Genomic DNA, 23907 nt, shown 5'->3' with positions numbered 1-23907 from the left:
TGGAATGGAGGAATTGGTCAACATTCCAGAAGGGAAAGAGAGGAGTGGTTCAAAAGACCCCAAGGAATTGCACGTTTGGTTCAGCCTCATTAACAGTGATAAACAAGGCTGTGCTAAAGCCTCTTGTTCAGTCGTCTGCACTGTGGCAATGCCCCTGACATGGACTGCCCTGTGCCAGCTCTTCAGATGTTGTGCATGGCTCTGTGGTACCAGAGGAGTTGATGGAAAGAAAGTGCTGAGATGGGGAAAGGGAAGGAAGCCAGCAGAGAACGTGCCAGGTTGTGAGGGATGGATCCTGACCTGTGCGAGGGGGGTGGGTTTAGGAAACAAAGAATGGAGAAAGGGATGAAGTGAAGGGAGGGGTCATGCTTGTTATCAGATTTTGGCAACCTTTTCTTTGTGTGCCAGGAGGTGCATATCAAAGGAGGAACCAAAAGACACTGCCTTGCTTATGCAGCAAATTGAAGTCATGGTGAAAAAACCCTAAAGCAATGAAAAGCACCTTCCTTAAATTGCATATTCCTCTGCCAGTGTCCCTTTTTAGATGGCTGGAGAGATGAGTAGAACATTCTCTTTGCTTGATAGGTCCCAGACTTGTCACTCCCAAAGGATCTCCTCAATTTAAACCTTCTCTGTAGCCCCAGGGTGAGACACAGGTCAGAGTTTCTGAAAGCAGAGTACCTCAGTTTTCCACCTTGGTAGTCCATGACTTTGTTTGCTGTCTTAGGAAAAGCAGCATTTATAACTTTGTGTTGTGTTTTGCTCTGTCATTCTTGTCACAGCCACTGCCAAGAGCAAAAGGAAAAGAAAAAACAACCTTTCTTGAAGTGAGATGTTTACAAGGATTGTTTCTATAATATTATATTGAATGCAATTCAGGTTAAAAAAGAAAGCATTTATGTAACTTCTTCAGAAATTTCATTCAGGAGTCTCAGACTGAATTGAAAATATCATTACAGAACAGCTTGCAATGCTTGGGAACTGCTGCTTATAAATATTAGACAACACTTTTACAGTTTAGTGGAGGAAAAGACAGGCAGAATGTCTTACCAAATTCTAACTGGGTTATAATCTGCAAAGTGCCATGTGCCTTTAGTCCCTTAAGGGACACTGCCCCCTAATGAGACTTTGCTCTGCCCAGAATACACCCAGGACCTCACTCACCTGGGCCTTACTGGGCAGGGTTTTCTGCTGCACTGGCTGTCAGGGACTGATCTGACAGCCCAGAGCAGAAACAGTGCAGACCCCAAGACTGTTGATTCTGTGGGTCAATAAACAACCCTGGCCCACGCTGTACCAGTGTCCCTTGCTGCTGGCACAGCAGAAAGCAAACAGCACATCAAATAGTAATTGAGTGAATATAGAACAAAAGGTGTGCAAGGTGGGTTTTCCCTGAACTGCAAATGCCAGATTTGCAAGTCAAACTTTCAAAGTCAAGTTACTTAGATTAAAAAAAAAAAGGCAAAAAAACAACCAGGCAATAACAGTGACAAAGACCCTGCAAGTACAATGCAGAGTACACAGGCAGCATTAATTCTGGCAGCTCCCAACTTTGGAACACTTCAACCTGACATTTGCAAACCATCCATTTAAAGTACATTTGTTTGGTCACAAATATGCAGTTTCTTCTAGCATTCATTTTTCCAAGGATTAATTTTAATGGAAATTGTGTGATATTCTGGGCTTGTCCTTTTCCCTGCAAGGGTGGCAGGATGTTGCCATCTGAATAAGCCTGGATGTCTAGGCCCACATCTCCTCTTTTAGTGCAGAGCTTCTGTAGGTTTCAGTAGGTGACAGAAGCCTATAGAAAAGTGGAATGTTTAATATTTTTCTAAATTTAGACGGAGTGTCCTCCACCATAATTATTTACTGTAGTCCTGCTGTGAGGGAATGGTCTGCTGGGATAAAGCACATCTCTGCTCTAGTGGGGGAAGAGTGTTAGCTCAGATTGGCTTTTCTTTATCCTTGAAGGTGAAAAATTTCAATCTTAAGTTAGACATGAGGACAGTGGTGGAAAATCCTGTTTTCTCTGACTCCCTCTTCCCAACCATAGTTTCCTCAGACAGCTGCCTTGGAAGTTTTCTCAGTACAGTGTCTCCCACCACTTTTGTGCAGTCATTCAGGAAATTCTCCTGCAGATAATTCTCTGGCTGTCAGGATCTCCTGCAAACAGGAGCAAGGGAGGCTGATTTTTAGCTGGTCATACTCCAGATAAATGGATAAATGTTGTGAGTTAATGCAAAGGTGCTTCTTTAGTTTCAGAGCTTCCTTGTTTATTAGCTGAATTGGGTCAAAGTGGTTTGTCTTTTTTTCAGTCAGAATTTAATAACCTGCATGTGAAATCAGGATATAAGACTATTCTACCTTGCATTTCTCTTCTGGGACAAATAAAACTTGCAGTTTCTTCTACAAATTTAACATCAGCACAACTGTCATGACTGGCTGTGTTTCAGACACAGATAGAGGGTCATATAATTAAGTTTCAGATTTGTTCTAGCCTTGGTTAGATGTTCACATCTGCCTTCTGTGTTTAGAGTCATATGCAATTTCAAAAGGGTGTTATGTATGTGACATAATTATGGTTTCCCATGCCTAATCATCACTAATTAATATAACCAGAAGGTTAACTACATAATTGAGATATTATTGCTCCCATGATCTGCTTTTTAATGCACAGGAACCAGACTGATATCATCAGGGAGATAATGATTTAACTCAGCTGAGGTCCCGACTGTGTATTTTTAAATGCAGGTGTACCAATTACATCATTTTACATTGCAATTATTTTTGGCCAGTCCATGAAGTCCTTCATTATATAGATTAGTGAAAACCTTATGATAAAAAAACCCACCTACAATATAATTATAGTGTAATTACGCTTTTTGTACTGTAAAATATACGTGTTTCTTAGAAGGCTGAATCCACAGTGGATGTGAGAAATATTTCCTGTCATTTGTAAGGCCAGACAATGAAGTCCATAAGATATTTGTAGGAGCAGCTATTTGTGTGACACTTTAGGGAACATTAATCTCACTGAGTGCCCTACCACACACTGCAGTATTGCTGCCACTCCTGCCAGTAACCACATTGCTGGTAGAGATGTAGTAAAGAGATACAAAAGCTTTAAGAACCAGTGGGTTGCCTGTATCCAGCAGTAGCCCCATGCCTGTTTTACGAGCTCAAGATGGATGGCAGAGATTGTACTTTCAGTGCAGAATTCTGTTAAAATTTCCCGTTATTCCTTCCCCAAGTTGTTAAAATGGAAGGAGGAATCAAGGCAATAGCAGACAAGACTCCAAGCAGTTATTAGCATTTCAGATAGAAGCCATCTAACCTCTTTCAGATGGCAGTTGTTGAAATAATGATTGGTGATCATCTTTCAGTAAATTTGAGATGTCACAGTATTATATTAGCAGCAGAGTCATGGAAAATTGCAGAAAAAAAGTCCTAGTTCAGATGAGAAATTATTTTTTTCAAACCTCAGAAGACAAATGTGAGAGCCAAAGTACAGGCTGTCACTAGTTTACCTGAAGTATCACAGTATTCTAACCTTTGCTTCAAGCAATGGACTTTCTGATTACAAATGTGACAGAAACATTTCAAGAGTGACTCAGACTACAGGTTTGTCATTTTGATGCAGCAGTAAAGCAAATCCCATATGAATCTCATGTTGCACCATCACCTCCTATCTGGATGAGGAGCAAAAGAACAACCCCTCCTGACATAAATTCCCACCCTCCATGCCTTAGAAATTGAGCGAATCTGCTGTTTAGAAGTTACAGCAGTTCATTTCTCCACTCATTCAGCAGATCTTTAAGGGCTTGGAAGCACCTTGTCCTTAATTATAAAGTTTCTGTATTGACTTTTACAGAAGAAAATGGGAATAAAAAAACAAAAACAAACAAAAAAATCAACAGGGGAAAAAATTGCAAAATTTAAAATTTTTTAAGATTACCTATTTCGATGGACATCTAACAGAAATAATTCATATGAATGGGTTTAGAAATTCTCCATATTTGTATATTTGTAAAGTTGATTTCCCCATAACATGGCATATTTCCTGACAAGTCTATTTCCTGTTGCAGTTGGTGGGATTTTTTTCATTTCTATAGGAAAGAAATTTCACCCAAGAACAATCTTTCCTGGAATTTGAGTAGAAGACTAAAGCCTTTCTGGGATAGTCTGCTGCACTTTCACCATGCAACCTTGTCCTGCAACTATGTCCTGAAGTGGTGATGGTTAGGGAGAAGCAACTGGACTGGGACTGTCCTCTCCTCAATGAGGGGAGATTATCTCTGAGCCAATCCTTTGGGCCTTCACACCCAGCAGAAAGGATGCACCAGGCAGCCCAGGCAGCCTCAGTCCCAGCAGCAGGGTTTGTAGCACCCAGTCCAGGTGTCCCAAATGTTCCCCCCTTAATCTCAATTTCCTTTGCAGGCAATAGAGAGAAATGGGAATGCTCAGAGCTATTTGGAAAACTGCTTAGTAGATGTTTGGGATGAGCTGTGTTAATCTCTGGAAGGTTTTATCCATCTCTGAAAAAGGGTGACTTCTTAGGCTTTTGCACCTGAGATTTTGTGGGTTTTGGGTGCAAAATAAGCTCATTCCTAGACTGGGTTATTTAAGGTTCTTCATTGGATGCACTTTTTCTGTGTGTTGATCTCATTTAGGTTGGCTATTTGGTTTGGACACAAGAACAAATTTCTTCACAAAAAGGTTGATCAAACATTGGAACAGGCTGCACAGGGAGGTGGTAGATTCACCATCCTGGAGGTGTTTAAGGAATGAGGCACTCAGGTCTACTCAGCATGGTGGGGTTGAGTCACAGGCTGGACCCAATAACCTCAGAGGTCTTTTCCAAACTAATTGACTCTTCTGTGATTCTGTGATATACATAAGTTCTAAGACATAGACACATGGATACAGCAGATAAGCACAGACTGCCTTGAATCCCTTAGAGGTGGAATTCTAGCCCTTCTTTTCCTGTAGAGACTCTTCAGAAGGTGTCTTATCAACCCAAATGTCATCATCCAGGGATGGTGGGGCTGCAGAGCTGCAGGGATGCAGGTCAGTGGTTCTGAGGCTCAGCACAGGTTGAAGCATTCACCTGTGGACCACAGCCCAAGCACAGACCATTACTGCCAGATCTGTAATGACAGAGCAAATACAAAATACATTTTCTGTGTTTGTTGCTTGAGAAAAGGCAGGTAAAGTCTGGCTTCTGTCTCTAGTTGGAACTCAAGAGAAGTCTCCAAAAATGTTGTCTGCTATTGTTGTTAATATTATTAAAACATCTTCCTCAGCTCTCCACCTGCAGCTAAAAGGCTGGTAGCTGTCATTTGAACTGCTTCTAGTTTGCTGCAAGTATTTCTAAAATCTTTTGTAAAAAGTGAGTTGATAAAAGAAGAGACCGTGATTTAAGCTTGAAAAGTCACGGGCTGAAAAGAATTATTTGCTTTTGCACTTCAAATATATGATTATTTCTCAATCAATACATCAGTTCTGATAGAAAAAGATATTTCCTCTTCAGATGCTTCACATATTTGTCTGAACAGTTCTTGCTTTCATTTTTCTACTTTTCCATGGCAATGTTTATTCCTGAGACTGGGTTATTTAAGGTTTTTTTTTGATGCACAATTTCTGTGTGTTGATCTCATTAAAGCAGGAGTTTCATTCCTTGTGCTTAGTATGTATCGATGCACATCACATTTGCCTTTGGCTAATTTGGGCTGGAAAGGAGCTGCCTCGTGGCAAAAACTATTTAGCTCCATGTATATCATCCTTAATGGAGCACTGACAAATCCAGCCTTGAATAGTACCAATAGCAATTCCTAACCTCAATAGTTTGTTCCAGGGCTCAAAAAGTCATGCCTTTATAAAGGTATTTCTTAAGATTTCCACTGCTGCAGTTTGCACCTATAAACTCCAGGGTTTGTCTGGCTGAACTGTGGAGTGTAATTTTTCACAGTAACTATGTATATGCAAACACTTTTATGATATTTTATATGTAGGGCTGTGCTTATTTCAATTTGGATATAATTTCCTGCCAGATATTTTTCTCACTGATATTTTACTATTAATTCACACTTTCCTGTGGGCTCCATACACACAGGAAGATTGATGATGGTTTCTGGTCTCTGCAGGAGAACGGTGGATTTGCAGGAAAGAGCAGATGTGGGGTAGGCTGAGGATATGTCCTGTGTTCTTTGGTGTGTTGTGGAAATATTCAGCCTTGCCCTGCTGCTTCTTTTGATCTGGGAAGGAAAAGTGGGCTCTTACTCAAGGCAGCACAGAGTGAATGTTGTAGGCTCCATCAAGCAGGCTGTCTGCTTGCCTTAGATACCATGATCCTCTGCAGGGAAATCCAAAATTGTGCCTCTGGGTTTTGAGCAAAAACTAAAGCCAGCAAATATATTTGTTTTTCTCCTGTAATACATTTTGTGTGCAAATCATCCCTGGAATTCACTCCTGTGAGATATGGTTGTAGCTCAAAATTCAGTGTGATGAAGAAAAGGTTGGATTTTTATACAGCTAGCTAAAACTTCTTCATTATTTTGAATAATATTGCAACATTAAACCATAACCATAAGGCAGACGCATAAAAATTAATGACCATGCTAAAAATCTGGTTCAAAAATTGGTACAAAGAAATTTCACTTGTGAAGAAATTTTCCCATGGCTGCCTTCTTTTAGCCTGGTGATTTTCCCCTAAAGAGTTAGAAAAAGGATACTAAATAGACCACTTGCCAAATGTTCTAAATCAATATCTATCTGCTATATTCATCTGCAATGTTAAAAACTTTGCACAGAATCAAAGGCTTAAGGAGTCTATTGCAAATACCAAATGAACTAAAAAGACTTTACTCAGTATTGTATCATTTATATGTCCTTTGTGCAGCCACTAGCTAGTTCAGCTTTTAATAATTCAGTTTTATCTTTCCATTCCTGATCCTTTTTCACTCCATTTCCTTCCCACGAAGTGACTTCTCTTCTTTGGTGGGATAATTGCCTGTAGTCACATCCAGCATGCAGGACCCACACTAGCTCAGGGTTCACTGCTCCATGAACTGCAACAAACGACAGCAGCAGCCCGTGTTATTCATGCCACCATCATGTGCCTGTGTTCCTGGCCTTCAGGAAGAGGTACTGCCAGGTATAACAGCTGAATTTTCATGTGTTAGTCCTGCTGGATGTGTACAAACAGGTCATGTTTCATCCACACTCATCTGATGGTGAGATGAAGAAGAAGATGCTATTTTGGATGCCCAAAGTGGCATGGAGAGCTGCAGCAGCTAAAGATGCAGGCACAGGGCTGAACAGGGTGAAAACCTCAGGCCTTTGCAGCTGTGGATCACTAAAAATGCTCTTTGGTTTTTGTTCTGCAAGAGGGAGCACACTGTCCTCACTGTCTTGGCTGGTTTTCAGTGAGGATAATTGCATCTGTCTCTTCCTCCAGTTCCTGCTGCTGTGCAGGTCAGATGCAGTGCTGGTGAGCACTGCCTGGCTCCAAGCACTGTGCAGGTGCTGCTCTGGGAAGCAGGTGCTGGTTTTTACCCAGACGTGGCTGAATTTCACTGGTGAATGCAATGGCCACATTACATGTCTCTAAATCATAGCAGTCTCTAAAATCATTCTGAATTCCCTGAGAACACATAACTGTGCCTCAGCATGTTGTCCTTGCATTTTCCTGCAGTCATCCCTGGCATTTCAGCACTAGGAAATTTTTTGCTCATACTCTGTATTCCTAAAGTCCAAGGAAGAAAAGTATTTCTCTACAGCCTGGTATGACACTTAGACCTGCCCTACACACATATCCCAATTTATATTCAAATGCAAATTTGCCCTGGAAATGTTAAATATCATAGCTTTTCCTAGTGTTATGAACTCCATTGCTGTTGATATCCTGCTTTTAAAGAAAACTATTGTGCTAGCATTGCAATGAAACCATTCAGTATTACAGCATTTTGCAAACTTTGCAGAAACTCAGAAACCACAGGCGCAACCTACTAGAGGGAGCCCCTGCATTGTTTTATAAATGGGGACCTAGTGGCAGATTAATGCACCTGGTGATGCCCTAGAGGGTGAAAAATTCTATATTTCCTTAAGTTTCTAGCTGATATTTTTGCTGTTACTCTCGAGAAATTATTATCCTGCAGGGAAGACATAGCGTTGCAAGAAGCTGAGGGCGGGGAGGTGCCCTGCATACTGAGTGCCGAGCAATGAAACCTTCTGTCCTTCCACCATAACTGGAAACTGTTTAACAGAAAGATCTCTGCTAATGCAATTTAAACCTTCTAAAGCTAGGCTGGGAGACTTGGGAATAAAAAGCCTGTTTGTGCTTAGACTAGATATCACTGGAAAAGGAAACGGCAAAGAGCAAAACCCAAACCCATCTAAAGCACAATCTTCTTATGGGAGCAGCTGAAAGAGAAGGCTTCAAAGGAGAGATGCTGGCTGCTCTCTTGAAAGCATTACCAGAAAATGCCATGTTGGAGCTGTACAAAAGCTGAGTATTTTGGAAAACAACCCACCAGTGCAAATATCCCTCCTATCACACTCCCAGTCAATTTCTAGATGCCATTTTTTAGAGTGGTAACTGCTGGGCTCACCTCATCTTCTGCTGCAAAAGTAGAATCATAGAATCACAGAATGGCTTGGAAGGAATCTTAAGCATTATCCAGTTCAAATTCCTCTTCCATGGACAGGGACATCTTCCACTAAACCAGGCTGCTCAAGCCCTGTCCAACCCATCCTTAACACTTGCAGGGATGGGACATCTCCAGCTTCTCTGGGCAACCTGTTCCAGGCCCTCACCTCCTTCACAGGGAAGAATTTCTTTCTACCATCTAAGCTAACCCCACCCTGTTCCAGTTTAAAGCCATTCCCCCTTGTCCTGTTACTACATGCCCTTGTCAAAGTCCCTGTCTGAGCTTTATTTGGACTTGCAATGTCTCTCTCAACAGAGCTGAGAAACAGCAAGGACTTTATCGTGCAGTTAGCCTGCTTTTAAATGAATAACCTTGGTAGGATATTGAAGCAGGGCAGGCTTTAATAATCATAGATGGAGATGTTCTTAGGTTATGCTTTCTTAGGTTATTTGGAGTCAGACAACGCAGTTAATGAAGCAAGTTTCAAAAGATCTCTCTTACGTGGATTTTGACCTCTAATATACTGATTCTTTCCCTGAAGAGAAAGTAATGGAATCCCTTTATGGACTATTTTTTAAAAAAAGGTATAGAAATTTATGATTATTTTAAAATTCATCAGGAGGTGTTAAAGTAATTGGTGGTTAAGGATGGACAAACAAGACCAAATTCATAAACTGGGCAAAACAAGGCAAGAACATCAATCAATTTATTTAATATTTTTAAAAACAAAAAACTGTATATGTGGTTCAGTTTTATAGCAATGAAATTGATAACCACTTGGGAATTTTGTTCACAAGCTGAAAAAGACACTTGTCAGCTCTTAAATTTTCAGTGATCCAGGAGACTTTTTCTTGTCTTTTGTGACCTCCTCTACCTGACCCTGTCACATTGGCATTCCACTTCCCTAGGACTTGCCACTGTATTGCCAAATGCATAGCAAATAATCCTTTCCTTAGGAAATTTTATATTTTAGCTATTGAGAAAGTCTCCATGGACTTTACTCGAAGTTTATTTGAAAAGACAAACATACTTTTAATTTCTTCAATCAGTGACACAAATATCAATTTCAGTGTCTTTTCCTGGATCACATTGCAAGGCTTTTAATTCCCAGAGGGGATTGTTTTATTTGACATGAGTAAGGAAAAGTGAAAGCATTAGGGAAATTGTTGAAAAATGGAGACTAATTTTAACCTGCAGATCAGGTTTTTTCACTTTTCCCTCCACAGTGTGGAACAGTGAACTGTTCCCCTATTTGCTTAAACAGGCAAATGGAGTACACTGCTCATATTGGCAAACCCTCAGCCTCAGGTGCTCCTCAAAAGAGGTGCCTTCCAGCTTTTCCATGAGCTTTTTCCACCATCTGCCCTGAATTAATTCAAGTACCTTAAAGTTTTCAATTCAAATATCACCAAGGTCCAGCAAAATTAGACAGTTATTTCTCACAAATTCAATTGAAAAGAAATGGTGAAGAATTATGTCAGTAGTTCACGAGCAGGAAACCTTTTATTTCCTGAGGGGAAAAAAATGATAACTTTCTAGTTTTTCTAATTTTCAAGTTATTTATGTTCCAATCTAAAACCTCATTTTATTTTTCCTCTGAGGAAAATAAAAATCAGAGAAAAAAGGGCAAAAAAAAATCAGGTTGCCAGGAAATAAATAAAGGGAAATATCCAGTAATTTATTTCATTTTTTAAATTGTAAACACAAAAAAAAAATACATTTTGTTAGATAAAAGATTTAAGAACAAAAATTCCAACAACTTTATTTTCAAGAAACCTAATGTAAAATATGATGGTAAAAGATCTTTTAACACCATAAATCAAGCATCTATCTCAAAAAAAACCCCAGCGTCTTCTATGCCATAAAATGATTTTTAAATGTGCATGATATTATGGAAAATACATCTTATTAGATAAACCTGATTTTTAAAAATTAATCTCCATGCTTACAGGAGAAAAGAAACCATGATGGTATAGTCTATTTAAATAATGGCAATTTGATTCACTCTTGCACAACATTTTGATACATGCATGTATTTGTACTACATTAAATCATTGTAGCTTATACTAAATATAATAATGAAATATTAAATCATAAATGCACACTCTTCCTGCTGGAAAGACATAAATAACTGGAAAAAAAATATTCTATGGTATTCAACATCTTTCCCCATGTTCTGGAATGAAAAAGAAATCAATAGTAGTAAACTTCTTGGATAATGCAAGGTTTGGCAGATAAAAAATAATGAAAACACAGCCCAAGCACATCGTTAAGCAGCTCATTTTGTCAACATGTGCTCCATCACAGTTAAGTGCTGGATTATGCATTTAGAAACAAAGACTGTATTCACATTTGCAAGATGAGCAATTGCATCCCCAGAACAAAAAACAATGAGATCACAGTAGATAACACAATGAATATGAATTCCCAGTGTGCTGCTGCTGTTAACACGGGAGGAAGAAATGGGAAAAGTCTGTTAGGGAAAGAACGGGAAGGTGACATCAGTCAGCAGAGCGACTTTAGGAAGATGTTGGTTGGCATATGGGGTGGACTCAGTCAATAAAATGCAGATGTCTATCACGTATGCAGCATCTCTGTGGCACTGTTGAGCTGTTCCTAGTGTACATTTCAAACCAGACTGGAAAACTGGAGTCCACTGGGAGGAATGGGATGTTCATGGAGCACTCAACAACTGTGCAGGGCAGGTGGAGATGGCATAACAGGACACCCATGTCTGGAATCTGCAGGAAAACCATTTGATATGAGAATAAAGACACAATTTTTTCACATGGAAAGCAATTCATCACTGGGCCAGTTCTTCAGGGCTTGATGGATCCTATGATTTAAAAAAATAAGACTGAGACTTCATTTTTTAGTGTGCAGGTTAGACCTCAGAACTGTGATTTTGATGCAGAAATGAATGGTTACAGTGATTTGGCATGTGATGGAAACAGTTTCCCTAGGCTCAAAATGCATGAAGTTTCTGTTACAGAACATAAATTTTGTCTTCTGTCTGTGTAACAAATCAGATTTGCTAATGCTCAACCTAAATTTTCAGCTTCTCAACTTTATCACACTATTCCCATTTTATGCCCACCTTTAGGGAACTTTGGATAATTGTCTTTAGTCACCAGACTCCTACAAATATTCTTTCAGAATAATCTTATGCTCATATCTCTGTTGCATATCCATTATTCTGCAAGACTGATAATAAAAACCACTCTGCTATTTAATGGTATTTTGTAAGACTGTCACATTGCAACCAAAATCCAAATTAACTTCCAAAACCTTTCTTAGAAAGTTTTGATATGTGCACAAGGTCATCTGGCTATTTAATATACAAAAATGTTTTGGTGTTTTGTTTCATTTGTTCTCAAAGATTTCTAGCTTTTAGGCTCTTCAGAGCAGCTGTGACTCACACAACAAACTCTTCAAGGCCTATATCTTTTTTGCTCATATGAATTCAACACGTGCAGAAAATACTGGAAAGCTGTTGTTGTTCATATGGCTCTGTGTCTTTTGATCACATTTTGCCTGAACTCATACAACAGTAGGACTCCATGAGAGGTTGCATCACAAGGATTTTCTCTAATGAAGGCATACTCTTCTATTGGTTTCTGTTTTCATATCACTTCCTTAAAACTTTGCTCTTCCATAAACCCTTCCAGTGTTTCCACCTTGTGGCTGTCCCAACAGAGTGCTGGTGAATGCTCATGTGTCTAATAGACCATGTGTTGCCTCTCAACACAGAAATTAATTTCAGCTACTTCCCTTAACTGGTACCTTGCTAATGATATTGCTCTTTAGTAATATTTGCTTTTTCCTAGGCATGAAAGCTGGTTTTTGTGGTTAGTAATTGCTGCATTTTATCTCTTAGGGTCAGCAGCAGGATTAGCTCTTCACATCTTCAGTCCTTTTTTTGTCTTTCCAGTACAAACTGGCAGTGATTCAGTGAAGCTGGGAAGAGCATTGCCTTCACACTGCTATGGTACCTGAGAAGGCTGAGTATTTTGGATTTATGAAACACAGTGAAGGAATAAGCCTCAGTAAGAGTTCAAATTCAAACTCTTCTTCATGGGAATTGTAGCATTTGTTTCTTAACACACTTGCTGGTTCTATGATCATCGCAACCTGGATTTCACAACAGATTAGAGCCTGTATACAAAGGCTGAGATTCTAACATGGTAGGAATAGGCTGCTAAAAGTTTTCTCTCGTCACAGCTCTCCCTTTAGGGCTTTATTTTGGTAGCTTGCATTCCTCAGATCAATGCTGGGTACTGGATTTACAGGATAACAGATTAAGTCAATATCCAAACCATTTGGAAACCTAGTACTTTCTGGAAATCAGAAACTGCTTCGTAGTGCAGTCTATCTTTAGAACTACTAGCAGCAGGGAGCAATTGTAAAGGGAAATAGAAATAAAGCAGTAATATTGCTTTCTTTTTTTTACTTTTTATCCCTGTTATGGCAATTTTACTTGCTGATGATTGCTTCCTAGAGATATAGTCATATTATTTTCCTCCTTCCACAGATTCCTCTAGTCATACCTTTTTTTCCACACTTTATTTTTGCCTTCTGTCCTCCAGGCTTCCCCTGGTCATTGTAGTTCATCAAATATTCTTCCTTTATCCTTTCTTCTCAGAACCTTATAAACCCTTGGCTCTTCAGAATGAAACTGTGGTCTTTCTTTTTTCTCTGTTTTCAGTTACAGCATTTAATTCCTATTTGCATCAAGTGTATGGCATGTGACCGTGAGCCTGCTCGAATTGCTCTGCAAATCTCTTCATTGGTTCCTAAGGAATTCAGGATAACAGTGTTTCCCCACTTCTTACAGGCAGCATCCTTGTAAATCCCTCTGTGCCAGATGCCTGCTGCCTGCACAGTAATCCCCACATGAGGTGACATTGTCAAACCATAATCCACTGTCTCCTTGTTGCCTCTTCCTATTTGCTAAAACTGTTCTTTTAATAGTCAAACACAATTATCTTCTAAGTGACAACTAAGGCCTCAGTTTATCTGTGTGGAACAGCAAAGGATCCTAGCAGTCAGTAAGGCTGGAAAGGGAATTTGCTTCCAGCCCTATCCCAGCAATCCTGGGATATGTGCTGCTTGCTCACCCAGGGGCTGGTTTGTGGTGTCTGCCCACACCAGTTCCCAGGGTCTGGGAAAACTCAGTTTCGTGTGAGAAGTGGAAGTAGGACCATTGTGAGGAGCACTGAAGGACCTGACTGGCCAGAAGGTACCTGCCTCTCAACATCCTGACTCCCTTTCCTACATCTTTTGAAATTTCCTTATTGATCTTCAGATGATGTAGTTGGCAAACTGAGCCTGGCTATGCCATTCATCTTCAATATAGTTTTTGGGTCTTGAGGGGTGAAAACCTGCCATGGGCTGCAGTAGTTGTGTTCCTGATTTCCCAAGTGGTGTCTCTTCCTGCTCCTTCAGGCAAAGTCCAGCTCATAGGTTTAACCTGTCTTTTAGACCCCCATCCCATCTGATCACAGGTAAGTAAGTGTCTAAAGGAAGGTGCTCTGTTGGCTGGACTGAGCTCTGAAGAGCTCCATGATGGCTGAGTCAGAAAAGACTTGCTAGTTTGGTCCTGGTAAGAGCAGAGAAATGGGAGCATCATGAAATAGGAGAGCTCCTTGTACAAGAGACTTTCAAAATACTTGATTAAAATGTATCTGTATTTTTTGTGTTAGAAAAAAAATATATATTACTGGCTTTGTAGTCAGGCAAATATGTATATGGTGCCCCTGAGAAGGGGCTCCTGTACTTCACCCTTCATCAATCTTCCACCTTCCCACAACTCTTTTCAATAAATCAGTGTGGAAATGGCAGAAATCATGCCATTTTTGCTCTGGCTCCTCATTGTTATGGTTGAGTTCACAGGATAAGTTCATCAAAGTCAGTTGAATTGCCTCAGAAATTAATTTGTCTGGGATATCTTGCAACAGATGTGCTGTTAGCTTCTGCTTTCATAATTGCTGTGCTTGTAGCACGGCCCTATTGTGTGAGATCCTTTCCAGGCTCTGGACCCTGCAACATAAAATCATTCCAGGTCTGAGAGAAAGGAAAACAGAAAGATTTCATCAATGCCACAGAGGAGACCAGGCTTTAGAAATTTAACATGTCCCTTGTGGCTCCCTTGCATGGTCTGGATTGGGACCACATCACCCAAGTGTTACAGAACCCAGTGGGAGTAGCCATGGAGGAGGCCAGATGTGTGCTGGGGAAGGTGCCCAGGGCCTGCCACCACTCATAAAATGAGAGACGAAGCCACTAAAACTACTTCCTAATTTGATTTACTTTTAGATGAAAGTACTTTCTCTCACTACACTGTGTTTGTTTGCAACAGATGCAGCTGAATCAGGCTGTAATGAGGCCATGGGTTACTTGGCTGAGGAGGGTGCTGCTGCAGAGGTGGAGGTGCATTGCACCACTGAGGTAGAGCTCTTTCCTTCATGTCTGGCCATAAGCCACCACCACAATTCTGTCAGGAGGACTGAGACAGCTGCTCTAATGCTATATATGTGTATACTATGCACTCTGGGACCTCCATTCAAGGGCAGATTAACATTTAAAGAGGATAACGAAAGGTAGCAGCTGGCTCATCTGCTCATCTGCACCCAGACACGCTCAACCAAAGAGTTACAAGCACAAAGAATAACCATATTCACTTTGGAGAGCCATAATGATATTGGGAAGGTCAGAGTCTTGCTGGAAATACCTCAGACACACTAGACATTGGCTGATAAAGGGAAGTAGAGGAAAATTCTTTTGCTCAGGGAAAAGATAAATGAGCGAGAGATAGCCCTGGTGCCAGCAGAACTGCTACAGGCGCCAGCTTCACCAGAAAAGTATCAACAACAATGGCAAATAGTTTAAAAATCCCTAGCTGATATCAGCATCCTTCTGCTCAAGTCTCTAACTGAAGTCACAGAATAATTAACCTTGGCTGGGTTATAAGATCAGCAATGTCCTGAAGAGACTTGCACTGAAGGAATATTTACTGCCACATATGTGGGCAGGAAAATCACATCAAATTCTTACTAGAAAGTTGACATAAGGCATTTCACAAATACACGAGCATTTATTGGAATGAAATATGCTAAAGGTGAGATAAAAGGACCGAGCCCTTGTAAGAGAACTCTCTTTATCATCTCTGGGATAGATGCAAAGTGCATCCAGAGTCACCAGTGGGATGAGGTCCCCAAGGGAATAGCATTCTGTGGAACTCTGTCTATACAGGGACCACAGATTTGTAGTATTTTACCTTAAAATACACAGTTCCACTGCCCTGTGTCTTCACACCAGGCAGGGCACTGCTCCCCCAGGAAACACCAGCAGGCAGTTTTGCACAGCTATTCCTGCCTCATGGAGTGATTTTATGAAGTGACTCTCATTTTTTGGCTTAGTGGCTGCCAGCACATCTGGGACAGGCAAACAGCAGCCATCATCACAAGACCATTGATAAGGCTTTATCCTGTTTCATCCTCCAGCATTGCAAAATATTTAAGTAAGAAAAGCCTCAAAAGTTACCACTTTAATATGGATTAAATCCAGATTTTCTCCTTTAAGCATGTTTTTTTGAGTAGATAAGGAGGTTAAATCTTCTGGGGTTTTGATCTGAGAACTGAGCCTGACACAGAGCAAGAAACTAGAAGGTCCTTTATGCTCCTATGACAGTAAAACCTCCTTGTATGAAAATGAAGTATCTACCTAATAGGGAGAAAGTGTGGTGAAAAATAGTTTAGTTGAAATTGTGTCCTTGAATGGGTGGAGATATTCAAGATGAAGCTCAGGATAGGGAAGAAAAAAAAAAAAAAAAAAAAAAAAGAAAAACAAATCATTCTGATGAACTTTTAATGTCTTAAACTTCTTCTTTGTGTAAGGGAAAAAAAAAAAAAAAAAAAAAAAAGGAAAAACAAATCATCCCAAAAGAGACAACTTGAAACTTTTATCTATTCTGATGAACTTTTAATGTCTTAAATTTCTTCTTTGTGATAGCTAAAAAATGTTTTAAATATCTTTCTATAGAAATTAATTCCTACTCTGGCAGAAGAAAAGGCAAAAGTGATATATTCTCAGAAGCAGCTACTATGGTGACACTGTAGTTATGATGAGACAATAACATTGCAGTTAACTTTAAAACAATTTTCATGTCCATTTTTCACATAACTGGCAGTTCACCTACATGATGGAGTTACCACATTTTTTATTATTTATTTCTTGCTTAATAAGCCCAGTTTGTGGCATAGAAGAAGTAACAAAAGCATTTTAGTCTAAAATAGAAGTACATGGAAACAGCTTAAAAATTACAACATAATTGAAATGCTATTACCCTCTACAAGCAGTTTTATATAATGAAGTGTACAACTATGAAGGTATATTTGGAAAATTTTGAAGTGATCATGGTTATAAAGTGGTCACATATACTGGCAGATCTGATGGGAAACCAAAGCTAGATATCTAGTATTAGTGGGTCTTCCTTCAGATGGAATTTCAGCTCCATGGCAGGGCCTGTGCTCAAAAGCTGCAGTTCATTCATTCTTATTTATTCTAAATAAAATATTAAAAAATTCGATTATTATATGGCATCTTGCTGCTTTGCTCATCTGAGGGTTTATTATAATTTCAGCTTTAGCTTTCTGTCCTTCCAATATACACTTAACTCCAGTATAAAAAGGAACAAGTTGAAAGTAGGAATCTTTGACTTATGATTTAAAATGTGAGTCTGATAATTAATGAATTACAATAGAAACATTGCTGTCTATTTTAAGCCAAATGAAATAAAGAGACTAGGGAGATCCTTTAATAACAATAAACATGGAACTCTAATTTCTTTTTATGCTCTGTGATCACATACAAAAGATTCAATATAAATAATTGCATTAGATGTCCTATTTTTGGAAAAATGCATAGCTAGTATTTAGGAAGACTCTTATTTCTCTGATTTATCTATTAATGAAGCAAAATCCAGTTAATTACCTAATTTGCATGATATTTTGTATCCACATATATGCTGGGATGAGCACTGGGGAGAGGTTTTGCATCAATCCATTTTTAATAAGCTAATGAAGCTGGCTGGGCTGACACTGCAGATCAAATCACTGGATGTTTTTTCTCTGGCTGGACTGAGAATTTGTGATCAAGGTACACATCAAATGAGCTTGTGAGCTGAGGAAGGCAAGACCTTTCCTCCTCCAGGTCACAGATCCTGTTACTGCACTGGATCTATGAATCAGGAACCTGTTTGATGTCCCACTCTCTTGTCCCAAGGCCTTGAGTGAGGAGAATGTTGTAGCTTGTAGGTTCCTGTCCCTCACCTTCTTCCCTTCCTACTCCTCTGCCCCACTGCTGAGGCAGGACAGAACCTGAAAATGTCAGCCAGAGTCACTCAAATCAAGGTAGAAAGTGGCAGGTCTGCAGTTGCTTTTGCAGCCTTTTTACATCCAACCTTCATGCTCTGGGGTGTTTCTCCCCACTCTTTGTCTGTCTCTTTTCCAACCCATCTGTCCCCCTGATCATGTGCTTGTTGTTGCTGCATCCCATGTGTCTGTCAGGAGCTGCTGCCTCAAGGAAAAAGAGACTTACACAGTTTTCCCTGAGGCCTTGCCCTGTGCAGCAGAGGGTCTGATTTGCCATGTAAAGCAGACTTGTACAAGAATGCATCTTCTCTGAAATTAACTATTTAAAAGCAAAGCATTTGGTTCTAAACCAGCTGCTTGTCCAGGCTGAGCCTGCCATGGCCGGGCAGAGCAATACCCCGGGAGTGAGGGCTTCTTCCCATATCCAGGTGAGAGCTGGAAATGGTTTTGAATCCCCATTGATGTTCTTTTCTCTGTGTTTTGGACAAGAGAGGGAGTTAAGGACAAGAAGTTTTGTGTACAAACTAAACTCTTCATGGCTAAAGTTGAGAGAGATTAATTTCATCCTCAGGGCTTCTGAAATACTCTCACATGCTCTGTGAGATAAAGTGCTCATTCTGGAGACTCAGCTACAGCATAAAAGTTACAACCAGCTTAAAAAAAAATATCATCCTAATTACATTGGGTCATATATCAAAATATGGTAATTTGAGTGCTGAGTCACTAAGACTGCTGAGGAAAAAGAAGTTTTCACTATTAAAAAAAATATGGTGAGGTCTGTGTTTTCTGGTTTTAAAGCAATCACTGGGAATAAGAAAAATAAAACTACACTGGCTTTTGGTCAAATCAATGCAATTTTGCTTGATTTTAATCCAACATTTTAAAAATACTTTTGGAGTTTTAGTCAGATTTTTTTACCTTTGTGTCTAAGTGAATTTCAACTACTAACATGAGGACTGAAGCTCAAAGAGCAATTTGAGCTCCTTATTATTCAGGACAGAAAGATTGTAGACCCAGTGGAGAGTGGTAAATGCCTTCATAAAAGTTCATATTAGCTATTCAAAAGTTAGTTTTATAGACCAGTTAATTGCCTTAACTCTTTTTATAATTGCTAGTGACAATCGAAAGTGATAAATCCCATGTATTTTGCCTACCTAGTGTTATGGTGAGGTGCCTGTCTCTATCAACTGACTGTAGTTAGACTGTGACAACTGATCTAGACCAGATGTAAAATTTTCAGATCTCTAAAATCAGTGAAATTAATTCTACCTAGATTGATGCAATAGATGCATTCCCACATGCTCCTAAATTTAAAACTGCATTGTGTTTAGAGCTGGCAAAGAATATCTTTTCACTCCAATATTCTAAAGCACTCCATTCAAAGCTGAGGGGAGAAAGGGAAGGGTGATTTGTTGAAATATTGTAGAGGAAGAATTATGAAATCACAGGTTGACAAGGCATTGACATTTCTATCTTGGTGACATTAAACACAAATGTCATTTAAAGATAACACCTGCCTGAAAAATCTTGCAAATGGTGTTGTTTAATACCAGTGGAAGCAAGCAGAAAACCTATTAACTTCAATTAGTATTTACATCAGGACACCCATAGTTCAGTGAAATGCCTCCCCTAATGAAAGTCTCTACTACTCATGTTAAATATGAATGACAAAAGTCTCCTGAAAAAGAATGGGCTCAGCACATTAAAATGGTTGTGCTGAATTAAGGTGTTTTGGACAACACTAGAGGACATAAGAACAATGATATAACCATTTTCATCAAAAGCTCATTTAACAGACCAAGCATATGCCTGAAATGCCCACATGGAGACTTGGTTTTGCAGTCAGTGGGGAGAAGGACACAGCTACAAAGGTCAGTCATCCCTTTACAGTCTCAAGAGGATGGAGAGCATCTGCTGCTCCTTTGCTGCAAAGGAGAAGGCTGTGCTCAGCTTGGACATCTCACCCAGGGGCACCTGGAGGACGGAGTGTCACTTCCACATGCAAGTGTTTGTGCTAACATCCCTATCATAAACATTTGGCCTCACTTTGCTGTTTGGGTGGAGAGATCCTCCAATATTTTTACCTGAGCATCTTTTCTAGGTTTTACCTCCAGCAGTGTGTGGCCTGAATAACCTGGTTTGTACCAGGTCGTTGTTCTGCAACTGCTCTGAGAATAATGAGAGGTCTGTGTAGCTTTCATGCTCATGATACCATCCTCTTATGTCATGCCATGTACACATTTTGAGAGACAAAGATACTTCCAAATACAGGCTTTAAATAGATCTTGGTTGCATTGAAAAATGTTCTGCCAGCCTTGGTCTCCCTTGCACTTCACAAGGGAGGACAATGCCAGCTGACAACAAAGAAAGAATACAAGATTATAAAAGTCTCAGTTCTAAGAGTAATTGCAAACTTCCTCTATTTTCTAAATGCCTTCCTGAGTTTAGTCAAATTATTGCTTGTGGGCACTTTTGATATTTTGATCCAAATTTCCTAGTTGCCAGACAAACAATGAAGCAGGGCTAGATCATGACAAAAAGGAAAATGTAATCCAAAGGATTTCACTATCAGCTTAACTACTATTATAATAGCCTAGAATGAATAACACAACATAGAGACATAAAATTCTGCAGTAATGCTTCCATACTCTCCTTCTTATTTTAAATTCCAATGCTGTTGAGGAGCAACACAAAAATTTCCAGTTCTATTAGCCTGGAATTTCCAGCTCAAAGTAGTACAGAAATGTGTAGGGGAGTTAGCATCAATCACTCTTGATTTGACAAAGGTTACCATGAATTCATCTCTGCTGTTTTACCTAAGTATTTTTCCTTGAGCATTATTTTCAGCCCTGGGAGATGCTCTGATAAAACACATTGCCTTACAAAGCACAGGCTCATGGATCTGATCACATATATCATCACTGTGTCCATGTATGCACCAGGATAGCATCACTACCAAGTATGGTGGGCTCAGTTTTCTAACCACTAAATTACACTGAGAAAAACAGGTTATAGAGAAACTGTTCTAGAATTTAATAAGGAATCAGCTGGTGATTTAAGAAACTTACTTTCAGGAAACAGATTTATAAGAACAGAAATTAATCCCTTAAACCCCCTCTCCTACGTGCAAGACACCGACGGCAAAATACTAATAATCAAAACGGTGGGAAAACCTCCTCTCCTCTCCTCTCCTCTCCTCTCCTCATTTTTTTCCCAAACGTCTTTCTGTGTGGTCTTAGAAATTACTGTAAAAATCACCTCTAGGAATAACAGCCCAGGCATTCCAGAGCTTAAGCTCTGATCAAGAGCAAAACAATGGAATTCATCTTTAATTTCATGGACAGCACCCTTACTAGAACCAGATGTCAAAATGTTTAATTCCCTAATCAGACTGGCATTTAGTTACTTTATCCAGTGAGATGGAAAAAACAATCTTAAAATAAAACTAACTATCCAAATACATATTTGTATTTCTGAGGATAGAATTAAAGATTTTTTTTTGCTGCAGCTGAATCTGAGCTGTGACAAATCAGGAACCTGCTCTCTGGGCTGATTAAACCCAGCTAATTTCACAACATTGGCAGAGTGGGGCTGAAGGTCTCCTGATGCAGTAATAGTGCTTGCTCCACTCCCAAGAGGTGGAAGAGTATTGTTTCAGGTTTGCTGGAGGCTGGGTGTTTTATGAAGGTTTTTAATGCCACATTGCATTGTTGTGTGCTGAGAGATCCTTCCTCCATGAGGAAAAGCAGCTGACACTGGCAGTTTTCAAGAAAAACTCTTTGTAGGGCAGAATACCAAAAGCACCATTGTGTTTTTCTGATGTGACCTCCGTATAAGGACTGATGAATTCTTGAATTTCTGGAACCAAGTGAATAAAGCAGGAAAAGAATGAAAGACAGAATTTTCTCATCCTCCTTGTACCATTTTTTACCTTAACTCTATTGAATTTGGTGTGAGCCCTTAATTCACAGGCCTTTCCAAAAGCACAGATGAAGATTTTTTTCAAGATGGTACCCAAAAATAAGTGAAAACATCTGAAAATGGAGATTGCAATCTTATTATTCCCCAAGGACATTGCATTGGGTCCAAGAGATGAAAAACAGTAAACAGGCAGATAGTAGCTGGGAAGGAATGTGACCATGAGGAATAAACACACTCATGAGGAGGGGATGGGAGCAAGGAGAAGCCCTGGCAGCAAGTAGAGTTCCTCTGAGTTTGTCAGAAATGACACTCCAAAGGAAAATTGTCTCTTGCAAAGAGGGAGAAAAACCAAAACTAAACAAAACAGAGAAGGAACTTGCATAAAGAGGGGAAGCACTAAGCCAAGGGGACAGGAAGAGTGAGTTTATTTAAGAACAGGCTATGGTGCTTGAACAGATAGAGGTGGAGGTGATGACAACGAGGAAAACACATTCCAGGCTTCTCACCACCTCGGAGCCTGTAACACTGACGATCAGCAGGCACATGCTGAAAACCAGAACCCCACTGTTGTCATCACTGCTTGGATGCTTTCCCACTTCCAGCACCTGTTGGTACAACCAATCCCCCTGCAGACCTTGGGCTGCAGGGCATGGTCAGGCTGCAGGACATCCCAGTCATTGCTGGGAAATGCATTTCTTCTTTCTGCTCTGTGGTCATTTCTCATTCACTCTTACTTGTACAGCATTACACCCCATCCCTCTGATGATTACACAGTCCTTACTCAAACAGAAAGGCAGCTCTTAAGTATTCCATCCTTGCACAGGAAAAAAAAAAAAAAAAAAAAAAAGAGGATACAGTTGGTGTGACAAAATAATGTTCCTTTCCTGATGCACATGGTCTTCTGATATTTGATATTGCATTCCCTTTGCCTCATTTTATTATTTTCCTCAGAGCATGATATAAAAATTTCCTCCTTCACTGGGTTTTGAAGACAGAAACTCAGCAGGAGCACCCTCCAAGTCAGACCCCTCTTTGCAGCTCATGGCTGCTTTCCACGAGATGGAAATGTATCATATGTATTCAACACCTTCCTCTGGTGCACCCTGAGGCTCCACCTGCTCTCTCCTACCTTCAGACATTCATCTGAGATTCCAACTAAGCCAAAAGCAAAGAGGGATCCCCAGCAGGTGTTCCTGATCTCAGTAACCACTCTTCCCAGTGACTACAAGGAAGACCAGTGCAAAAAACTACTAATATAGGTGGCTCTTAATTGCCTAAAATGGTGTGGGATGAAGCCAGAAAGCAGCCTGCAAACTGAATTCACACTCCATGCAGAGGTTGTATAGATACTGCTGCCTCCCCATCTCTGGGCTGGTGCTGACCTAAACTGGATGAGCCTTTCTTTGAACCAGTGAAACACAACAATCACCTGCTAGATCAGGTCTCTTTCAACATTAACCATCACTTGTTACTCCATCACTAGTCACACAAGTGTCTGGATCTTTTCTTCCTTTTTGCTATTGTATTGCTATTTTCATAACTATTTCCACTGTGACTTCTTCTGTCCATGAAAATAATTCCGTTGAGTTTTGCTGGTGGCATTTTTGAGAGACAGTCAGCTCAGGCTTGGAGAAAACAGGCAGAAAAGAGATGATCTCCTTCGCAGTGAGACAGAGCCCCTAATACTCCTGGCAAACTGAAGGTGACTTATTATTCTTTGGTCTCTCTAAAATGTTTTTCCTCTACTTTTGAATTAATGAATTGTGTACAACTCGGTGCAATGAAGCCGGAACCTGCGAGACTAAAGTATGAGAGAAAAGTCTCATCAAAGCTTTTCTGTAGAATTTTGTGATAATTGTACTCAAAATCATTCACCACTACCAGGGAATATTCCATAATTTATCACTTTAATCTATTTCTTTGTCGACAGTTTTTTGCCAAAAGTGAAAAAAAAAAAACAAAAACAG

General features: G+C 39.9%; 1 protein-coding gene across 2 annotated transcripts in view; it reads left to right on the top strand.

Moving 5' to 3' along the window:
- Positions 1 to 23907, top strand: part of PTCHD4 (patched domain containing 4) — an 80295-nt gene that overhangs the window by 26539 nt on the left and 29849 nt on the right. The gene's annotated exons all lie outside the window — the stretch shown is intronic.

The sequence above is a fragment of the Onychostruthus taczanowskii genome, unplaced genomic scaffold (genome assembly GCF_017590055.1).
Source record: "Onychostruthus taczanowskii isolate IOZ18803 unplaced genomic scaffold, ASM1759005v1 scaffold11, whole genome shotgun sequence".
NCBI lineage: Eukaryota > Metazoa > Chordata > Aves > Passeriformes > Passeridae > Onychostruthus > Onychostruthus taczanowskii.
The sequence above is the reverse complement of the archived record's forward strand: the minus strand, read 5'-3'. Positions and strand labels throughout refer to the sequence as shown.